The 23,387-nt window shown below is 36.1% G+C and overlaps 1 protein-coding gene across 5 annotated transcripts in view; it reads right to left on the reverse strand.

The window, feature by feature from the left end:
• Positions 1-23,387, reverse strand: part of Sptz (zinc finger FYVE-type containing 26 spastizin) — a gene marked incomplete in the record, with an annotated part of 1,794,825 nt that overhangs the window by 1,236,848 nt on the left and 534,590 nt on the right.

Genomic DNA, 23,387 nt, shown 5'->3' on the forward strand with positions numbered 1-23,387 from the left:
AGAAGAAACGGAATTTCATCCAAATTGGATGATAGATACGGTATGTGCCTGAAAACGTTTCCATATGTAATTCAAGAAATGTGTAAAGGTTATATTAAATTATATATATATATATATATATATATATATATATATATATATATATATATATATATTCAGAAACATGCTACAAATTTATTTCTCTTCAATTTACATGTAAATACTACATTTGGGTAATTACACATAGGCTATACAAACGAAAAACAGTTACATTAAAAAGAAAAGAAAATCTTATGATAATTGTAAATGCACAAATCAGTCCTATTATTTGATTTAAAAACACTTCGCTTAAAAACTGAAATTACTCAAAATCCACTTCTGTTTTTCCAACACCACACTACCCAGACACACACACAAATGAAAAAGAACTGCATTAAAAAGATCTGGAAACTTCCGAATTCTTCTTGTGTGGGTTATCTGATTGAGTATGTGACATATAGCAGGATTATCTCATGTTACGCAAAGATCATTAATCTTTTTTTTTCTTACACGTTATTGTGATAAGCCTCGCAACAGCATCCTCAAACCTTCGCCGAGATTACAGACAAAAGATCTCCTCCAGTTCCTTACCAGAGGGTAGCGTTCCCAAAACTGATGCAACGTTCCCTCTTTGTACTGCCATGCTGATGCGTTGCAGTAGAAAAGAGGTTGCTCTAGCATCTCCTGCCGATAAAGAAATGCGGTGACCAACTTCTTTTATAAAGTTAAGGCCTTCGGGACCCCATGAACCACCCGATTCAATAGCTATAGCGACAAAATGATATTTGTCGAGTAAATTGCTATACTTCCTGCGTTTTTCTGTTTCTCGGCGAGCAGCCACGTTGCCAGCTTGTGCTGAGGAAGAATGTAAATTTGAAGGGGCGAAGGTGTCGGAACAAGTAAAATCCCATAGAAGTGCTTTTCCTTTCTTCCACGGTATTAGGGTCATACCATCTGGCCTCTTGCCGTCTGCACGACTGCATCCCAACGGTTCACATATAGAAGGAACGCCTGCTGAAATTAGTGCCCTCATGATAATGTCGTTGACGCTGGAGTGGCGTGAATGTCTGCCCGCACTACTGGCACAGGAGAGTCCATGAAGGCCCTTCTTGTCTACGACACTTCTACAGGCAGGACATCTGTGTTGCTCGCAAACATCTGCTCCCAAACGCAGTGCACTGGCAATTCGAAAACTGTCATTGGGAAGATGTAATCCTAAAGAAGGTGACGGGATAGCATGGAGCCAAGCTCCTGCTTCTGGAGATGATGTAGCTAGAAGTCTGGCCTTATCTTCTGGGTTATCGGATGACTGAAGTAGTGCTGAAAAGTGATGACTTATAAGAGGATCGTCCCAAGAGGATTGTAGTCCTCTCTTATCAAGGTCAGGTGGATCTGATCCCACTATAGATGACCACTTAGAAATGCTATCGTTGACATCCGAATCCGATACTAGGCTAAGATCTTGTTGGAGAATGGTCTCGATCAATGGCTTAGCGCCATAGAATGAAGACAGGAAGGATGAAATAGCCAGATCCATGGCGCGACGAATGCCGAGACCTCCGTGGTTAACAGGAAGGGACGCCTGCAACCAAGAGTTATTGTTGAGTGAACAATTCAGGATAGATTCTAGACCGGTTTTCAAGGTGTTGTCATAGCATTCCAATAGATCAGCATCCCGCCAAGAAGGAGCACAGCGAAGAAAGTATAGCAGCCTTGGCATGGACAATGAGGCACGTAGTAGGTAAAAGGCAGAGTGAGCTGAAATCAAGGAAAGACGTGAAAAGAAGAATTCTAATTTAGAAATTTTGTCTTTTAATATTGTTCGTCTTGCCTCATTAGATAATGCTGCTCCTAATAAGCTGGCGTCATCTGTCGAAATTCTTTGAATCCCAGGCGCGGCTTCGTCAAACAGCTTGAAGAGGTTATTAGACTGCTCATTGGAAACTCCGAGAAAGCTGACCTCACATTTGGAGAAATTCATTTGCAATCCGATCTCCTTAGCTCGTCTACGGATCATTTCTAATGTCTCCAGTACTGTATCCTTGTCTCCAGCTATAGTCCCGTCATCCAAATACCATATCTTCAGTTCTGTATTGATACTATTAACGATGGATTGTAAAGTTAGTGCGAACAAACCAGGGCCAAGAGGGTCGCCTTGTTGTACGCCACGCTGAGAGAGGATTATTTCATCTCCTAAGTATAAGTTGCTCGGTTGCGAGTAGCACTGATGTACGTATCGATAAATTGATGGAAAACTGTTTTTTACCTGTATGAGCATAGAGTCCCGATTCAACTCGTTAAATGCGTTTCTGAAGTCTATTTTCAGAAACACTTTCTCCTGCTGGTGTGGAAAAGAGTAATACATACGAGCAGCGTGGACTGCTGCTTCTGCTCCATGTGAGACGCAAACTCCCAGTTGGTGTGGGGATAGAAAATGTGTTAGAGGTTCTCTAATTCTATGGCAAATGATTTTAGCTGATAATCTCCTCCACACATTGCCTATTGCGATAGGACGAATGCCGCCGCTTTTCTTCCTCAAAGCTATTAGTGATGCTCCAAAGAAAATAGGCCTAATTTCCGTGGGCACATCACCGGAAATAATCAGGTGGAGAAAATCGCAGATGGCGTTGGTCAGGTGGTCTTTAGTTTTGCAGTCTTGGGAGAGTAGGAGGTCCTTTAATATTGAAGGACGGAGACTGTCCATACCTCCTGATGACCCGGAAGGAAATGATTTAAGTGCCTTCGTAAACTCGCCAGCTGATATTCTAGGCACTACAATACTGGGCTCAATGAGAACGGGAGGTTCAAAAGGGGGCTGTGAGCCGGATGTTTCTCTTTTAATGCTTCTAATACCGATCCATTCGGAGAAGCTATAGTATCTTCTGAGATGAGAAGCCTTACTGCGTTGCGGACATCACCATCTACTAATTTGTTCTCGACATTCTTAACGTTAAATGTGGAATTTACTGGTCGTCGAGCTTTGAAGGATTTTTTACTGTGGTTAGGAAGGGCTTCGCAACGAGAATCAGACCAACATCGCACTCTTTCTTTAACCCATGATGTTAAATTATTCACTTTGTCAGCTTTTGGTGGCACGCACAGTGTAACGTAAGGAAAGAAGAAGAGATCCATCCAAGCTTCTAAGTCGTTTGTACGTACAATCTGTTGCAATACCTCGCACAGAGAGTCTGCCACTGTAGCTCTAGCCCCTCGAGGTACCCTGCGCAACATTGGAATAGAAGACTTTAATCTTGCTAGAAGCTTATTGCATTTGGAGATCAAAGTTTTTCTTGGGTGATCGACATTATCAATGGATGATTGCGACTTCCGTGAAAGCGAGCATGATTTGGTTTTATTGATATCATAATGGCACCTGCTATTGTGAATTGCTAGGCCTTTTAAACTAACAAACAATTTGTTGCAAAGCTTACAGGTAGTCTCGTTAGGCCTGTTTGAAACATCAATGCTCATGTGTAATGCGGTATCATTTTGGGTTTGATTTCTTTGATTAAATTTTGATCCTGATGCGTTGCTTACATGCGAGAAATCTGCATTAATGGCCCTGCAGTCTTTATTGATATCATCAGTAATAGCAGTGAAAGGATTACTGGTATCACTAGAAGAGTCACGATCATCTTCCATAGTTATAAAATTTTAAATTTGAATTTCTATATATTTCTTAAGTCTGCTGTCTGTCTACGAGATTCTTAATTCATTTATATACCATACATTTTTATATTCTGGTTTTCACAATATATATAATTAAATTCAGCTACGCGAATCAATTCAAATATTTGTTTTTAAAAGATGATGGTTTAAGTTGTACAGTTTCTTTTTGAGTGAACAAATACAATTTCCATCACATTCATCTACTAATACACAAAATATAATTGTTAATACAACACAATCATGGATATCAAAAAATACTTTTATCCTCAAGATCAGAAGCAAATGACGAAATTTAATATTATTTTTTAATAATATAAATATACAGTGAAAATTTTTTTATTTAAGTTTTTTTTTGTAATTTAAAAAGTACAATACTTTAGGACAGATATCGCACCCACCGTCCTATCTTAAATCTGTTTATAATATAATTACTGTGAATAGTCAAATATAAGAAATAAAGATGTTACCCCATTTTTACGTACGTATAAAACAAATGTATACAAAATGTAGTTTCAAAAATAAATTATGATTACATAATGAAAATAAATTATGATTACTCTATACTCTGTTACCACAAGTTTTCGAAAGGCGTGAAACTAAATTAAATTTCTATTCTTATTAGAGAACAGACACCTCACTCAATTCCTTTTCAGGTGGTAAAGTACCAAGGACAGACGATACGTTGCCAGTTCGATAAAAACAAGTATGCGCTGTATAAGGAAAGATGTAGAACGAACTTCTCCGGAAACGCAACAAATGCGTGTTCCTACTTCACTAATAAAATGAAGATTTCTTGCATCCCAAACGCTACTAGTCTCAACAGCAATTAGAGTGAAAAAGAAGATTGTTGAATTTTCTTTAGTTTTCATCTTCCTTGCAATTAGCAACAGCTACAGCGTTCATTATAGACAAAAGAAGACTTTAGAGATTTTAGCAGATCCCAGGTCAATGCATGTAAAGTCCCAAAATAAGCATTTACCTCTCATCCATTGTACCAATGTTATGCCGTCGGGTCGCTTTCCTTCTGAACAACAGCAACCAGAAGTTTGCGTATTGAAGGAATTCCAGCAGTGTTAACGGCTTATAGTATTGTATCATTAACGGAGGAGTATCGGGCGTATCTACGAGCAATCTTTATCCACGAAAGGTCATGCAGGACAGGTTAACTAACCTCATCTCCACAAGCTGGACAGCGAGGCTCATACAGAGCTAAACCTAAACGTAAGGCGACTACAATTCGAAAGGTTTGACAAATGAAGGCCTAAAGGCGGTGAGGGTATCGTAATCAACCATGCACTCGCTTCGGGAGATGAGCTGCATGGAGCCTAGCTTTATCCTCCGAAATAACAACAGCTTGTAACAGATGATTGTGTAAGTGAGACGCAATTAGTGTATACGAAGATGACTGATAACACGTTTCGCTAATTTCTGGGAGTTTTGTGTCTGTTAAACCTGCCTACCTATTAGAGCCTTCCTGAACTCCTCACCTGGGTCCAAACCCTATCGAAGGACCGCTTCCACTAAACGAAAATATCCATATTAAGACGCCAAGAATGTGGAAATCGCCATATATACATCTCGTCGAATACCAAGACCAGCCAAGAGAACAGGTAAACATGCTTGCGTTCAAGGATCATCATTTGTGGAACAGTTCAGAATTGATTCAAGGTCGTTTTCAGGATAAGATTATATTTTTCCAGTAACGAAGTGTCATGCCAAGATGGAAACCATCGTATAAAATAGGTTAAGCGAAGGTTAATGAAGATGCTCGTAAGAGGAAAAAAGGCTGAATGGGCTGAAATGGAGGGAAGTCTAGACGAAAACAATTCAATAGCATGTTAGTAAGTGCTTCCTAACAACAGCACCTAGAAGACAAGGATTCTGAATAGTTAGAGGACGTATGCCTAGAGCAGTCTCAATAAATCTCCTAAAGAATGTGGTCGAATGTGGTTTCATCTGAACCAAGACTACCAACCTCGCACTTATAAAAGTTAAGACATAAGTCAAGAACAGATGCCTTCTTTTTTATTTATTATTATTATGAAAGAACCACCTCGGGTTCGACAGCAATTCTTCCATCGCCTAAATACCGAATGTTTAATTCAGTGTCCAGTGATTTAACTTAAAAAAAATGCATAGTTGAAGCGAAAAGTGCTGAGCCCAGGGGATCACCTTGTTGTACACCTCTCTAAGAAAAAATTAGCACTTTTGTCAAGAAACAGATCACTAGATTAAAAGTTTAACAATAATGAAATTGCGGATAAATTGAAGGAGAACTTTCAGCACTGCGACAAGCATAGTATCCCGGTGAAGCTCATTAAATGCGTTACGAAACCCCAACTTTACGACTGCCTTAGTAGCAGTGTACGTAGACGAAAAATTAACTCAAAGTTCCGTGACAAGTTGCTCGGCATGATTAGGAATACAAACACCAAGTTGATGAGGCGGATAATAAGTTCTTAACTGGTTTACGTATTCTAAAACATACAATTTTTGCCGATATTCTGCTCCAAACACTTCCAACCGCTATGGGCCGAATACCACTATCGTTCTCTCTCATTTCCTTTGTTGTGGTACTTCTTAAGTTTGAGTACACACTTCTAGAAAACAGTTGATTCTGCTAAGGTAAACAATTGACGGACATTATTGATCTTATTGAACATATAATGATATGGTTAATTTTAAGACTTAGGTATATCAAGAGAGGTACGTAGGACCATTCTTTAAATTTGGGAATTGTGATAAACAGAATTTTAACATAAGGCGCGAAATTTGAAACAATACTTTGAACTTTAGTCACAGCTCATAGTCTAAGATCATTGGTGGTAGTTGTTTTGACCTTGAGCTTTAGAAATCTGATACCTAACCTTATTGAATCTTATGACTCATAGTCTAAAGGCAATACATGCTACAACACTGAAATTTAATCACAAGTTGATGTAATCTGACACTGACAAAGTTATTGTTGATGCAATTTGATTGGATGATCACTATCTTTCGTGCAATCTCATTGGTTGATCACTATATTTCACGCAATCTGATTGGCTGATGATTTTCAAATCTTTGCTGCATTCAGTTTTAAGTTTTGTTTAACATTTAGCGATTACTCTTTAAAAACCTTGATTTGAACATTTTCGTTCAACATTTCGCATTCAGTGATAAATATGACCAAAACCGTTTATTTGTTTATCGAATAGTTTAAAACCAGATAGTTTTGACGTTTAACCATGAAACGTAAATTTGTTTGGAAATTTTGTTTTGAAAATCTTGTTTGAAAATTTTTTCTTTTCAAAATTTTTGTTTGAATTTTTTGTTAAATTTTTTCGTTTCAAATTTTTTTAAAAAAATTATTTTGAATTTTTTCAAATTTTTAAAAAAATTTTTGGTTTTTTCGTTTCCAAATTTTTAGTTTGAAAATTTTTTTTGATTTTTTTCAAAATTTTTGTTTGAAACTTTTTGTTTGAAATTTTTGGTAAATTTTTTGCTTCGGACTTTTTGTTTGAAATTTTTTTTCGAATTTTTGTTTTAAAATTTTTCGTTTTCAAATGTTCGAAAATTTCGTGTTTGAATTTTTTTTATTTTTTTGTTTGGAACTTTTTGTTTGAAATTTTTGGTTGGGATTTTTTGTTTGAACTTTTTTCGTTTCAAAATTTTGTTTGAAAATTTTTTTGATTTTTTTTCAAAATTTTGATTCAAAATTTGTTTGAAATTTTTGTTTGGAAAATTTTAGTTTCAAATTTTTTAAGTTTGTGCATTCATTGATAAAGTTTAGAACAAAAACACATGGTAGCACTTTTTATCATGATGCAATAGTACACGTCAGAACATTGAGTTGTACTTGAAATGAAAAACACGAATCATTGAAATGGATCATTTTGTTACACTTCACTGGTTAATCACATACATACATACCAGATATAGGATCTGGATATTATCGATACAATGTATTCTGAACTCTTGCACTAGTTTGTCTTTAGAGTATACTTTTAATTCCAATTCAAGTCTTTTAAGGTCTATTGCAATGTCAATTGGTGGAAACTCAATGTCCATTTGATCACAAATAAACTGTTTATCAGTACATGTATGCAGCCACGAACGATGCTGACATCCATCAACACATCTAGATACATGTTGTACAATATGCATGACACATTTCTCAAAATAGTACTTTTTTTCAGGAATACACTTGTTTTGTTGCACACTTCCACTGGATGTTTAACACACTGGAATACATTGATGAATTTGTTCCATTCCGTTTGCGTTAGATACACCATGTTGCAGGCTTCATGCAATGTGCTGTTTTTACGGAACAGCACCATCATCTCGAGGACTGTACGTAGCACAACTTCATAATATGAGGCTAATGACTTAACTATGGTCACATTTAGCTCCTCATGAAAATAAGTATTCATTTGGTCGATTCGTGTACATAATATTTACCATTCATCAAAGTTTAGTTGTACACCAAATTGTTCTGCTCTGCCCAATCGAATAACAGGTTCAAATGTTGTAGCACAGATAGCAACCATGACATGTTTTGTTTTAAATATATTTATCGGATAATAGCTTGCGAAAAGGAATTCTTTATCATTAGAAGTACACATCTTTGCTGCTGAAACGCACTTGCTCGAACGATTTCAGGGGCTGACACGCAATTTGCTGACGTTTGCATTGATGATTTCATATTGCTATTGCTGACGTCATTGAAAAGGAATGTGCTGAGGTTTCAATTCTTGATTTCATCACAATTGCTGACGTCATGCTCACAAAATCAAATTCACAGATCCGGCTGTGTACTGAATTCAAATTGGTGACTTCGACCCGAGAATTTTTTGTAGCATAAAGAAACAGTGTTTAAGAAACGTTACAGTTCTTCTTGTTTTGACTCTTCTATGGGTAAATATCTTGTTGGTAAAATAATATTCTTATTTTCAAGCTTCACTACTATTCTTAATCCAAACTTTCTGGGATCATTCAGCTAGCAAAAATTCTATACAGTAAGAGTTGTAAACCAGTAATCTTGGTAAATGATTTCATCACATCACGTGTGTTCTGATACTGCAGACAAGCAGCCATGATGACGTTATGAAGAATACTAACTCGAACGATGATGCAAAACTGATGACGCTGCATTACCATGTTCTGACGTGTACAATTTCATCATGATAAACAATGTTACCAGATGTTTTTGTTCTAAACAGTTCCGGTTTTTTATCAATGATTGCACAAACTTAAAGAATTTGAAACCAAAATTTTTCAAACAAAAAAATTTATAAACAAAAATTTCAAACAGAAAATTTTCAAAGGTACAATTTCAAACAAACATTTTGAAAAAATTGAAAAAACAAACAAAAAATTCAAATTTTTAAACAAAATATGGAAACGAGAAAATTTCAAACAAAAAATTTTCATAAAATTTTGAAGAAATTTCAAAATAAAATTTTCAAAAAAATAATTTTACGTTTTACGGTAAACCGTCAAACTTTCTCCGGTTTTTAAGTATTCGATTAACAAATAAGCGGTTTTGATCATATTTATCACTGAGTGCGAAATGTTGAACGAAAATGTTAAAACCAAGATTTTTAAAGACTAATCAAGAAATGCTAAACAAAACTTAAAACTTAATGCAGCAAAGATTTGAAAAACATCAGCCAATCAGATTGCGTGAAGGATAGTGATCATCCAATCAAATTGCATCAACAATAACTTTGTCAGTGTCAGATTACATCAACTTGTGACTAAATTTCAGTGTTGTAGCATGTATTGCCTTTAGACTATGAGTCATAAGATTCAGTAAGGTTAGCTATCAGATTTCTAAAGCTCAAGGTCAAAACAACCACCACCAATGATCTTAGACTATGAGCTGTGACTAAAGTTCAAAGTATTGTTTCAAATTTCGGCCTTATGTTAAAATTCTGTTTATCACAATTCCCAAATTTAAAGAATGGTCCTACGTACCTCCCTTGATATACCTAAGTCTTAAAATTAACCATATCATTATATGTTCAATAAGATCAATAATGTCCGTCAATTGTTTACCTTAGCAGAATCAACTGTTTTCTAGAAGTGTGTACTCAAACTTAAGAAGTACCACAACAAAGGAAATTAATCCCTGTACAATACCTCATCAAGGTCAATCACGTGGTATATGGTATTGCTTACGTTTATATTTGGTCCATAGGCGGGAATAATCAAAACTAATGACGTAATTTCATTTTGACAATTCTCAAAATTATCCTACAAAGTTTCAATGTACCAATGTCCTGAACTCCTAATCCCATCGTAGGTCAATAACTGACCACGTGATCATACTAATATTTGACAATGATTTACCGAAAGAATGGGATACCGCCCAATTGTAAGAACAACTACCAATTATTGATATGACAATAAGAGATGTACCCCTCCTAAAATTTAAGATTGGTACACAAATACACCTGTGTCTTATGAAAAAAGTAATAAATCCTGTACTCATTCAATGATAAAGCCGGTCAATTACCTTCGAAATTTCAATATTTGGCCATAAGAGGGACACCAACATTTTTCAAAGGGTTCTAGAGAACGTTCACCGAATTTTGTTATTTGCTATTTCCCAAATTTAAAGAATTGTTCTATGTATCCAAGAGATCTTTAAAAAAATGATTATTTAAGTATAAAGGAAATGAATCCCTATGCACATTCATCATTATCAAAAAGGTTCATTTACATTTTTTTTCACAATTTTTAACCATGAAATAGAAAGAAATTTATAATGGTATTTGTTAGGGCCCGGTATGCCAAATTGGGCTATTTCTAAACTTTAAGGGGAGAGCCAATGTACCTCTACCAAATTTTAAGATAAAAGCATCAATATACTCATGCCTTATAAAAGAAAATAGAACCCTAAACATATTCATATGTTCATTTAAAATAATAAAGCCCTCATTAAATAAAAAAAAATGGGTCAATAGCCGAAAACATGGTCGTACTCATTTTTATCATTTTTTTTAAACCGTAATAGGGAACGAGATGGATCACCGAAGTTTATAACTAGCGATACAAATTAGAGTCCTATCTTATTGTACCAAAGTTTTAAATTGGACAATTTCCAAAATTTAAGGGTGGGCCAATGTACCTCTACCAAAATATTAAGATGAAACCATTGATGTACCCATATCTTAAGAAATAGAATAGACGTCTGTACATGCCCACATAATCACATAAGGTAATAAGACCTCATCCAAAAGGAATGAAATGGGTCAATAACCTCCGAAATTTGATTTTTGGTAGTTCTTTACCCATGAAAGCAAACGAGTTGCACCATCCACATTTATAGTGGTACATATTGAGGTTCTGTACTATGATACCAAATGCTTATATTAAACAATTTCTAAAATTGAGGGGTGAGCCAAGGTACCCCTCCCAATTTTTTAAAGGGGTGCATCAATGTACGCATGTCTTATCATAGAAAATTGATCTCTATACATGAACATATAACCATAGAAGGTAATAGGATCTCATCAAAGGGGATAAATTGGGCCAAATACCAAACACGTGGTACAACATATTGCTTATGTTTATATTTTTACAATTTTTTACCCATAAAAGGGAACGAGATAGACCACCCAAATTTATCATGATACATATTAAGGTATTGTGCTATAATACCGAATGCTTAAATTGGTAAATTTCCGAAATTGAAGGGGTGGGTCAATGTACCCCTCCCAAAATTTTAAACGGATGCACAAATGTACCTATGTCTTATGATAGGAAATGGACCCCTATACATGACCATATAAACATATAAGGTAATAGGACCTCATCAAAGGGGATAAGATGGACCAAAAACAAAACACGTGGTACAACGTATTGCTTACGTTTATATTTTGGCAATTTTGCACCCCTAAAAGGGAACGAGGTGGACCACCCAACTTTATAGTTATCTATATTAGGGTCCTATGCTATGATACCAAATGTTTAAATTGGACAATTCTGAAAATTTAAGGGCTGGGCCAAGGTACCCATCCCAAAATTTTAAAGGGGTGCATCAACATACCCATGTCTTATAAAAGGGAATGGACCCCTGTATACGCCCATATAACTATATAGTGTAATAAGACCTCATCAAAGGGGATAAATAAGGTCAAGAACCCCGAAATTTGACTTTTTGGCATTTTTTTACCCATGAAAGGGAACAAGATAGACCCCCAATACTGATAGAGATACATACTATGGTCCTAGGCTACCACGCCAAATTTTTAGATTTAGCAATTTCCAAAATTTAAGGGGGGTGGTCCTAAGTACCCCTAGGTCATTGACTCCGGGCCAAGGTCATTGACCTTTGACTTATGACTTCACAAATGTGGGGGAAAGTTTAAAGTGAGACCAAGTGGGACCCTTTCTACTTTGACGACTGCGCATATAATTGAAAAAATAGAGAGAAATTATGAGAAAATAGAAAAAATTATAAACAGAGAAAAGAGAGTTTCATGTGAAATGGTAATGAGAGGTTTCAATGCAGTTCTGGGAGAAAAAGAGGATGGTAGTGTCGTAGGCAAATATAGTATAGGCGAAAGAAATGAAATTGGAGAGAGGCTGGTTAATTTGTGTAGACAGAATTTACTAGTAATTGGGATTGAACCAGCACAAAAGAAGATATACATAGAAATCGCCAATAGGCGGCAGATAGGCCATGTGATGACAGGTATCAGAATAGCTTGATGAACGCGAAAACCTTTCCCTGGGCTGACATTTTCTCTGATCATAACCTTATGCTGGCCGAAGTGGATACTCAATTGAAAAATGTAGGTAGAGGAAAAGTAGGCAACAGGATCTTGAGTACTGAAATGTTGAAAAACGAGGAAGTAAGTGATCTTTCATTGAGAAATTCGAAGAAAAACACTCAAACGAGGAAAGGACAGGCGCGGGCAGTAACAGACAGTGAGAGCATACTCTACATACAGAAGATTGCGGAAGAGGTAATAGGTTACCGCGAATAGGAAACGGTTAAGAAACCATGAGTTACAGAAGAGATGTTGAAGGAAATGAAGGAAAGGACGAAGTGGAAATAGGTTGATACAGAGGAGGGCAGAAGGATGTACAGGAAATTAAAGAACGAGTTGCAAAGGGAAAGCAGACAGAGCAAGGGAGAATTAAAAAAAACGAGAATATAGAAGAAGAAAGCGCTGGGAAATAGGAGGAAATGTATACCAGGAGGAAACAACGGATGTTACGATGGCAGCAGAAAATAAAAATGGGAAGGTAGTCAGCGAGAAAAGTGAAGTGTTAAGTAGATGGAAAGAATATGTGGAGGGTTTATATGAGAGTACGGATAGACCATGTGGTGTAGATGTTGAATTAGAAAATGAAGTACGTGATAATGAAAAAAGGTTTAGTATTCCTCGGTATGAGTTTCAGAGAGCTATGTTCGAGATTAGGAATGGAAAGAGAACTGGCATATATAATATAGCAGTCGAGTTCATTAGGAATATGAGAGAGAAGTGCAAGAAAGGAACGTTCCAACTCTGCAATGAAATATATGAAACAGGAGAGTGGCCAAAAGATTTCCTAACGATCATCATGATATCGATAGCTAAAAAGTTAACCCAAAAGAAAACTAATCGAAAGAGATGTGAAAATTATGGAACTATTAGTCTCATACCTCATGCAGCAAAAATTTTGCTTCGAATTCTGAACAGAAGATTGTACGAAATAACAAATACAAAAGTTGAGGAGGAACAGTTGGGGTTCAGTAGAAGTTAAACCACAGGAGATGCACTTGGATTATTAAGAATGATCGGTGAAAGGTTTATAGAAAAAGGGAAAGAGGTGTATGTGGTATTTATTGAAATTGAAAAGGCTTTTGACCGCGTGAATTGGGAATTGTGGTTGGAAGTTCTAAAGAAGGACGAGCTGCAATAGAAAGATCGATTACTCATACGAAACTTATAAATGAACCAAGAACTAACTGTTAGAAAGGAAAGAAAATAACAGAGGAAAGTGCAAAAGTAAGGGGAGTTGGACAAGGATGCAACAATAATTAATATCTATTAAGAAGAAATAGTGAAAAATAGTCTACAAAATGAAGACGGCGTTTCAGTAGCTGGTAGAATAATTAGGTGTATACAGTTTGTAGATGATATGGCACTTGTTCCGGAATCTGAAGAGAAAATCAATAATGTTAGAAAACTTAGGACGGGTTGTGAAGTAAATGTGATGAAAATTAATGTCACAAAGACAAAAACCACGGTGATTGGAACAAAGCGGTCGGTGTCGAAAATAGAAGTGGGAGAGCTGAAAACAGAACAGCTGACTAGTTTTCGATGCCTGAGTAGTATTATTAATGACGATATGAAAATGAAATGAAAACTTTCAGTTTGAGATCTCACGGTTATGCTGGCTAGGCTAAAGGAGACGACGATGATGAGAAATAAATGTAAAATTTTCTGAGAATAAAATTTTCAAACACAAATGTTCGCTATTTTACTTTTACTACTCCCACTCTCTCGCCTTTCAATGACACAGAGAACACGTGCATCCTTTGTTCGCCTTCTTCCTTGGCCTATGTAAGGCAAGGGAGATTTTTGATCTTAAAGAGTCTGAACTCCTCTGAGTTAGTGTTGTTTACATTGTGTGAAGATGCCTAATGATAAATCATCGATCATTTTACGGAAGCAGTGGATTACAGGAGACAGTACGTTACAAACGGACGGGAGATCAATTTTCTGTAGAGTATGATGTAAGGAAGTATGTATATAATATTCTTCTATATTCTATTTCTAGTTGGAGTCAACTGTGGTTCACCTCTCAGTTTCGTCACTCAAAAGACAATGAGAATCGTTTGGAGAGCTCATGTGGTCGTTGGAAAGCTCAGTCAAAGTGAATCACACTTGACTTTGACGAAATCTTTGGAACAAACAAATCATTAAACTGTAGCAAGAGCAGTTCATGATTCATTACATAGGTACGATTTGCAATGGTACTCTCATTTGTAGCCTCTCTCCTTGATAAAATTACCTCATTTTCTCGACTTCAAAATTAATTTTAAAGAAAGTAATTCCTTATTTGCGTGCCTTTAATTTTCAATGCAATTGACACATTTTCTCGATAAAAAATTTTAAAAACTGAGACTCCCCATTAACTTTTTTTTTTGGGGGGGGGGCAAAAGTAACATATTTTCAGAACTTAAGTTATTTAGCCCCATTTCGTGAAACTTAGTTTGCTTCTTTTACCAATATTATTTCTTAATTCGTGTTTCTTAATAAAGCTCCAAAAGATACCTTGTATTTTCAGAAATGTTATGGCCGACTGGAGATAGAGAAGACAAGTTTCTAATTTTTCTTAGAACCTTATTCAGCTAAGAATTAGATTCAGCACCTTATTTTGTTAAAGCAGGAAAACTATTACAAGTGTTCTATCCAAAGTTGACCCATGTAACGTGTGTTGTACATGGTCTTCATAGAGTTGCGGAAGAAATTCGTGCACAGTTTGTAGATGTAAATAATGTGACCTCTGCTGTGAAAAAAGTATTTCTGAAAGCAACTTCTACAGTGAAGATTTTCAAAGCAATGTTTCCCAACACACTCCTTGCCCCTGAACTGATATAAACAAGGGCGGGCGCATAGATTCACGTGTCACTATATTATAGTAGGCATCTCCAGGACGTTGAATAGACCAGTAGTTTTTTTCAATCATTTTTTTTTAAAGAACGATGCTACTTAAACTATATATACTTTTGTAACAATGGTAGAATACTGTCGGTGTTAATGCATACACATTTTATATTTCAGGTACTGCTCGCACTAGATCCAAAGGATGCAAAGCGCATTTCAGAAGCGCCAGATGCATGCCAGAAAGAAATTGTACGAAGCCAATTGACTTTCATAAATGCACATTTTGCTTCCCTCCCTTCGATTGTGACGCAAGGAATGCCTTTGTGTACAGCACTTACCCTTTGGGAAAATTTCAATAAAGAAATTGTCTCCGTTCCAACATCAGTGGGGAAAATTTTTGCAGAAAAAGTACAAAAAGTGGCTTCCAAGAACCCAGGTTTGAATTTTATGTGCAAAGTGAAATCTGTGCTACAAGATGAATCAAGAGAACTATTACGAGACCCCCGCCAGAGGACATAGCTGCATTTAAATATTGTACAGGGACAAGTTGTAGTGTGGAGCGTACCATCGCATAAACGAAAAAAAAATTACACTAACAAATTTAGAGATATGTTGTAGTGCACTGCAATTTAGTTAAGTTCAAGACTAGTTAATGGTTTTTAGAAGATTGTGTTTAACAACTAGAGATTGTGAATTCGATTCAAGATTTTGCAATTTAACTTGACATAGAAGCTACTGTTACTTCATCCTTATTTTCAATTGTGTAGTAGTTTGAAAAATATAGATATTTCAAGTAATTCTTTTGTGTATATATATTTCCTTTAGTGCATATTTTGCTTGTTTTTAGTGCATAGTTGCATGCAAATTTTCCACATTTTTTGTACATATTGATCCGCACTCTAATTATAAATTTTGTCTACTTATACGCGATAAGGAGACAAAAAATCAGCTAACAAGTAAGGGACCATATGGTTGTCGCGCAAATCAGATGCAGACATACGCCATTTGATTGAGCATGAAAAGATATGGAGAACACAGAAATTTAAGGTGCTAAGGGTCACAGGGAGCGGAGCGAGGAAAGAGGAAACATTGAATGTCGGCAAAATTGAAGAAAGTCAGGAATGACGGGAAAAGTTAATTTCTTGAAACAGGGAAAGAAAATCAACCAAAAGAAAGAAACTAAACATAACAAGGGCATCAAGGACTAAGAAAGATCATAATCAGGGTTGCCATATGGACCGCAGTGTTGCCAGCGCTGAATAACATCGAAGGTATAGCACAGTATAGCGATTCATGCACAAGGAAAAATATTAGTAACACAAAAGACAATTGAAAAGACTCTGTACACGTGCGTAAAAAGGTTTAACGATAGTCGTGAGTGAATAATGTACATGAAGGAGGACAAATATGAAAGTGAAGAGGGTACACATGATAACACAGAAACGAAAGTGTTTTGGAGCATCGTTCCATGATGATGATGATGATCGGTGTTCTACCCGAAGGCAGGTTTTGACCTGAAGGTCCCTGGAAGAAGTTTTGTGGCCCGATCTTCAGGGTAAGGATCGTGTTTTGCTTTTGGTTGACTCCTGGACTCCAAATAGGGATGACACTCTTTACAAAATGACAGTTCCTGACGGTGTTCAGTTCTACAAAAAGCTGATTCCTCCGAAATGTGCAGGCCTTATACAATCTGCTGATGTGTTCTTCTTTCGTCCATTCAAAAACATGGTGAAGTTCATCACAGATACGTTAGTGTTCTCCAGTATTAATGTCTGGCAACGTGAGAACTTTCTCCGCCTTCAGTCATTTGTTCATTACCAGTTTTCCTCTGGGCGATTCCAAAAGATGATACGCTTTGCGTTTTATAAATGTGGCTACTCCAATGAACATCCTGGACAGTTTGAAACACCTTTCGCATATTGCTTTGAAAAAGGACTCACAGAGGAATGCTGCAGAGACTCGTGTGACCAGCTTGCTTTCATCCGCTGTGCTCACTGCGAGAAATGTTTGTGTGTTGACCACGCATTTATTCGTGATCTTCACGTCAACTGCAATTAAACTACAAATGGTGCGTACTGTTCTCTATTTTCCTCCATTTGTATTCAAGCGGGTATAATATTCACTCACGACTACGTTAAATCTTTTTACGCACGTGTACAGAGTCTTTTCAATTGTCTTTTGTGTTACTAATATGTTTCCTTGTGCATGAATTGCTATACTGTGCTATATCTTCCATATCAATGTTATGCAGCGCTGGCAACATTGTAGTCCGGATGGCAACCCTGATTATGATCTTTCTTAGTCCTTGATGCCCTTGTTATGTTTAGTTTCTTTCTTTTGGTTGACTTTCTTTCCTTGTTTGCACGAAATTAACTTTTCCCGTCATTTCTGACTTTCTCCAATTTTGCCGACATTCAATGTTTCCTCTTTCCTCGCTCCGCTCCCTATGTCCTTTAGCACCTTAAATTTCTATGTTCTCCATATCTTTTCATGCTCAATCAGATGGCGTATGTCTGCATCTGATTTGCGCGACAACCATATGGTCCCTTACTTGTAAGTAAGAAGCAGCACTGCACCTAATCGAAGCTTACTTACGCATTTGTAACACGAAACATGAATATAAATACATATATAAATACACATACATAAAGATTTTTAAAAAATAAACAAAAATGACTAATTGGAAAATAAAACTAAGAAAATCTACGTTTAAGCGAAACATCCAGGCATTTGCAGCAAATTAAGGAGTTCACCTAAAAATCTCATTTGTGTGTGTGTGAAATTAGTGCCACCAATGACATGTTTTCCGCTACCCATAACCGAGAAACAAGAAATGGTTTTTCGAGCCACTCCACTATATATATATATATATATATATATATATATATATATATATATATATATATATATATATATATATATATATATATATATATTACAGGAAAGACGAGAAACCAATAAGATGCATGTATTAACTAATACACGAGAATATGAGCAACGATTTTGGTGGAAAAATAGTGATTATTATCGCATGTAGGCAAAGTTCAACAAGAGGTTACCACAGAGTAGGGTGGACGGTTCCCGAAAACGTAAACCGCGGTTTCGGTTTGCCACTTAAATGGGTTTGAAATGGTTAACCGAAACCGAACCGAACCGAATTGATCCCAAACCGAACCGAACCATACCGTTCAGAACTGTCGGTAGAACTTTGACGAATTAAACTGTCGTCAAATCGAGCCAATGGGATTGAAACGTGGTTTCGTTTACTATTGGCTAACCAAAACTTAAGCGAACTCCATCAAAGCGAATTCAGCTGTGTCCAAATGGAGCTGAATTTAACCTTTAACTCACTCGTAACATACGACCAGTTAGCAGATTTGTGTATAATAAAATATTTTTACATGCCAAAATTTTCACGTATAAACAAATTATATTGGACCATTGTGGATCATATTTTGCTAAATTATGTATTAAATATTGTACTGTTATATGCCAGTCGATATTGATCCAAACAATAACAATTTACAGAATTATATTGTACGTAATGATAATATTAAGTTTATTTTCATGGTCTTTGTTAGGGTTAGGGTTTGACGCATTTTTATATTTAAAAATTAAATAACGAGTCTTTTCCCTGTCCTTTACCTAGACAAGATCAAGTTTGATAAACTGATAGCCTATTGCTCAAACTTGTGGACTAACACAATGTGCCTGTGAAATTCCCAAACGGTGGACTGCGGAGGTTTCTCACAATCAGAATGGCAAACCTGAAGCCCCAGAATACCTAGAAATAAACATTTGTAGGTAGATATCCTATTATTCAAAGGAGTAATACAAATTGTTAAATTTTAGGTAGTTTTAGTACTCGCTTAAATAGTATAACTGTAATATTTCCATTGTGCGGTAATATTTCCTTCGTACTTTACTGTTAAAGTAAAGGAGTTTCTAACTACCTCAGTCGATGAGCATGAATATAGCCTACAATTCTCATAATAAAATATCAATAGACAAGAAACAAGTCAGTCTTTACTTAAAAATACTTATCTTTCCTTTTTCCTGTATTTTATCAACTAACAAAGGAAGTTCGTGAGGTTTTCGTCACTCCAACACGGCCCACAAAAATCTTAAATACCAATTTTATTCTTTGGTTTCAATGACATGTTCCCAACGAGACACAAGCTTATAAATGCCTTTTTGGGGAAAAGATATTTTTTTCTGAGTCCAGAAATTGTGATACAGCATTTGTGACAACGTCGAGTTTTCGGAACTGCTGTTTCCGCAAGTGTTTATCCATGGCTAAAACAGGTAACAGTCCGATGGAGCGATGTCCGAGGAATAGGGTGGATGAGGCAGAACTTTCCAACCCAATGTTTTGATAATCTCTTTAGTTGCATTTGCCGTATGAGGTTTGGCAAGACCGTGGAGAAGAAGAACTCCTCTTCTGTTAACCAGTGCTGGCTGTTTCCGGACCAGTGCAGTTGAAACTCTTTGCAATAGTGAGGAGTAGACCTCGGCAGTTTTGGTTTTTCCGCTTTCTAGATATTCATAGTGGACTATGCCAAAGCTGGTTCACCAAACACATCATTACCTTCTTTTGTTGAATGTCCAGTTTAGCAGCCACTGAGACCGAACCAGAAGTCGTCCAATTATATTTCCTCTTCCAGTTATTATACATGACCAATTTTACGTCATATGACAAGATTGGTCCAGGAACGAGGCTTTATTATGGCGCGAAAGCAACGACAAGCAGATGTTTAAGCGTCACGCATGTTTCCCTCGGACAGGACATGAGGAACTCATTTGCTTTGCTTTCATGTCATCTCAAGGTTATGAAGATATGATCGAAAGGATTCATAAGATACTCCAATTCTGTGTGCCAGCTCCTGTAAAGTTTGATTAGGATTCTGCTGATTTCCTCCTCCAGCTGGACTTTGTCGAGGATGAATGGACGACCAACAGGATGTTTGTCTTCAAAGCTCTTGTCCCGGAAGAAAGACAGAGCTTATTCGTGGCCAAGCGGTTAGCGTGGGAGACCTGCGTTCGATTCTTGGCAGGAACTCATGTGGGTCCGATTCCAGGTTAATCAGTAGGTCCCGTCTCACACAGTCTCCCTGCTGAAAGACATGTTAAACTCAAAATCAACTCAACTCGGAAGAAAAGCAGCTGAACCTCTTCTGAACAATCCGTTTACTCAGTGACGTCTCTCTCAACTCGAAGCATATTCTTCTAGCGGCCTTTCCATCTTTGCTTCCTAATTTGTACTCGTAAAGCAAAATAGGTCTCAAAATCTCCTTTTCCAAGGACACGCTCTTTCGAAGATTTCGCTTCCTACAAAACCGATAGCGAAACGTGCGTTGCACTGAAAAACTCTCTATTAAATAAATTTGAAAGGAATGTAAACATACAATATGACGCTAAAATCGTTGTACAAAAGCAAAGGGGTGATTCCTGAGAGCAAAATAACAAAAAGTTCCAATAAACACAAGGCGAAAAGTGCATCGTTTACGTGTTATAGGCTACCGAAAGACTGGGAATACAAACTTTGGAGTTAAATATGGCACAAACTACAGATCGTAGGCGTGATGTGGCATGATATCGTCAAAGGATCCTAATCTGCTCTATTCAATTTTTGCAGTCCTTAAGTTTGTGTAGTGGCGTCGCAAGGGATTCTCCAAAGGACGTGAGAGATTCCCGAACATTATATGACGTAAATTCAGTGGACAACAGCTTGCATGAAGATCCTGTATGTTGAAATACAAAACTCGACTGCAACTAACTTCAAATTGCCCCTACTCTCGCTTTTTATACGATCTTGCGATCCCCACTCCACTACGGGAAAAAGAGGTATTTCTGCGCTCTTGATTAATTGGATAATTTTTTGAAAGCTGTAAAAGATTAATATTTGACTAATGCATATGTTCATACACATATAAAGTATAGAAAATGATTGCTTAATATTAATAATCGATTATCTTAACTTCCCAGCACTGGTACTAACTACTATCTACATAATTATTAATTAATATGCTATCTACTTAATTATTAAACAATATCATATGAATAAAATTAATTTTACCTATAATTATATGCATATATATTCAAAAGAATAAAATAGCAATAAGCCTGAAATACTCATTGCAGTATATATATATATATATAAATTAGGGTGGTCCTTAATTACATAGCGAAATTTTTTCTTCCGAATTTCTTTGCTCCCAATCCCTAGATTGGTTCCATGTCGGACCCAATTTATCCATAAAAAAAATGGGCTCAATCGAAGAATATTTAACCTACCCCCAAGCGACCTAAGGTTTGAATGCATATCCAATATGTTAATATATAGGAAAAGTTTGGAATAAACCCTTCTTACTTTAAAGCGGCTGAAGGGAAAGGGACTAAATCTTGGATACAGGGATTGGAAGTAATCCACATCTGACCCTGAGAAATAGCAAGATGGCGGCCATTTTGAAGTCCGTAATTTTGTATTTGGACCCAAAATTTTAAATAGAAATGATGTTTTGTGACATCGTTTTTAAGTAACTTTTCATTATAAAAACATATCTTCCTATATTTTCAACTTATCTCTGATAATTTATTTTTTTAGCTTTGAAATAATAGTTTATTATCTTTCAATATTATTTTTTTTTCTTTATAGGTTACTGAAATATTAATAAACTATTACATACATGTAACAAGGAAATAATTGTATATGTTGTTATATAATTACATCCCGTCGAAATACACACCAGCCTATATTGAAATTATTTCTATGAAATGAAATTACATAAATAATATAATGAATGTTTAAAATAATAACAAAAGAAGGCTGAAGGCTGTGGATAACTAGCCAAATTCTACTGCATTATTAAGCCAATTTTTGTAGCATCTGGATACTTTTTTCTATGTTCACTGACTATCTGCAATATGTATTGTTTCTCTTTTTCATCCTTTGTTAAAATGTTCCCGTAATCTTGTATCAGTTTCACATCTCTCTGCAAATCATTCACCACCACAATGTTTTTCAATATATTCAACCCACGTTGAAAGTTCACATCTTCTTTCCAAGTATATGGGCATGTTTGCAGAAAATGTGTATTTATGGAAAATCTTGAGAAACATGTCTTCGAATCTGCGGAAACGAAGTCTGAGAATTCATTTTCTCTGAAGCTGTTGAGTTCTGCACTATTTATAGGGTATCGCTTTATTTGGTTTTGTGCATCACATTCTTCTGTACTTCCTTTTATATTAAGAATCATTTTTTTTTTTTTTCACATGTTGTGGCACTTCATCATCAAAGAATGCAAATGCCGCAGTTTCTGGTTTAAAATTTTGTGCCTGAATCCAAGACGGTGGACGTAAAGATATGCCTCATCTCGGTCCCTAGTCAGTATCAGATACGGATCTACTTCTACAACCTCTATCCAAGATATGATTCCTTTCCCTCAGCCATTTTTAAGTTAGAAAAGTTTATTACAAACTTTTGCCATATACTATACATTGTAAATGCATTCAGATGTTTAGGTCGCTTGGGGGTCGGTTAAACATTCTTCGATTGAGCACATTTTTTTCACAGTTTAATTTGGTCCGACATGGAACCAATTTAGGGGTTGGGAGCAAAGAAATTCGGAAATCGAAAATTAAGGATCACCCTAATATATATATATATATATATATATATATATATATATATATATATATATATATATATATATATATATATATACAGATATATACAGATATATACATATATACTGTTGTGTGACAAAATGTATTTGTTCAGGAAAAAAAAAATCAGCGTATATATGCATTTATTGCAGTACACTGTCATAAGTGCTTAAGAGCTTGCAATCCTGTTCTTTAGCCGAAGTGGCGGAAGACACTGCAATCTGAGAGCCTTTGTGGTTGTGCACCGAACCTCCCCTCTTCAGTTAGTAAGAAAAGGTAAGAACCGTATACATCCTTATAGAATCGTATACATCGTTATGGCTACTTTTAATTAAAAATTTTTGTAGTCATACTTACACAAGGGCATGTCGTTAATTTTGTTAATATTAGTTTGTGTGAAAAGTCTCATAAATGAGTTTGTGCAGTGTGAAAGTTGAAAGTAAG

Source organism: Thermobia domestica, chromosome 11 (assembly GCF_964235325.1).
Source record: "Thermobia domestica chromosome 11, izTheDome1.hap1.1, whole genome shotgun sequence".
Taxonomy (NCBI): Eukaryota; Metazoa; Arthropoda; class Insecta; order Zygentoma; family Lepismatidae; genus Thermobia; species Thermobia domestica.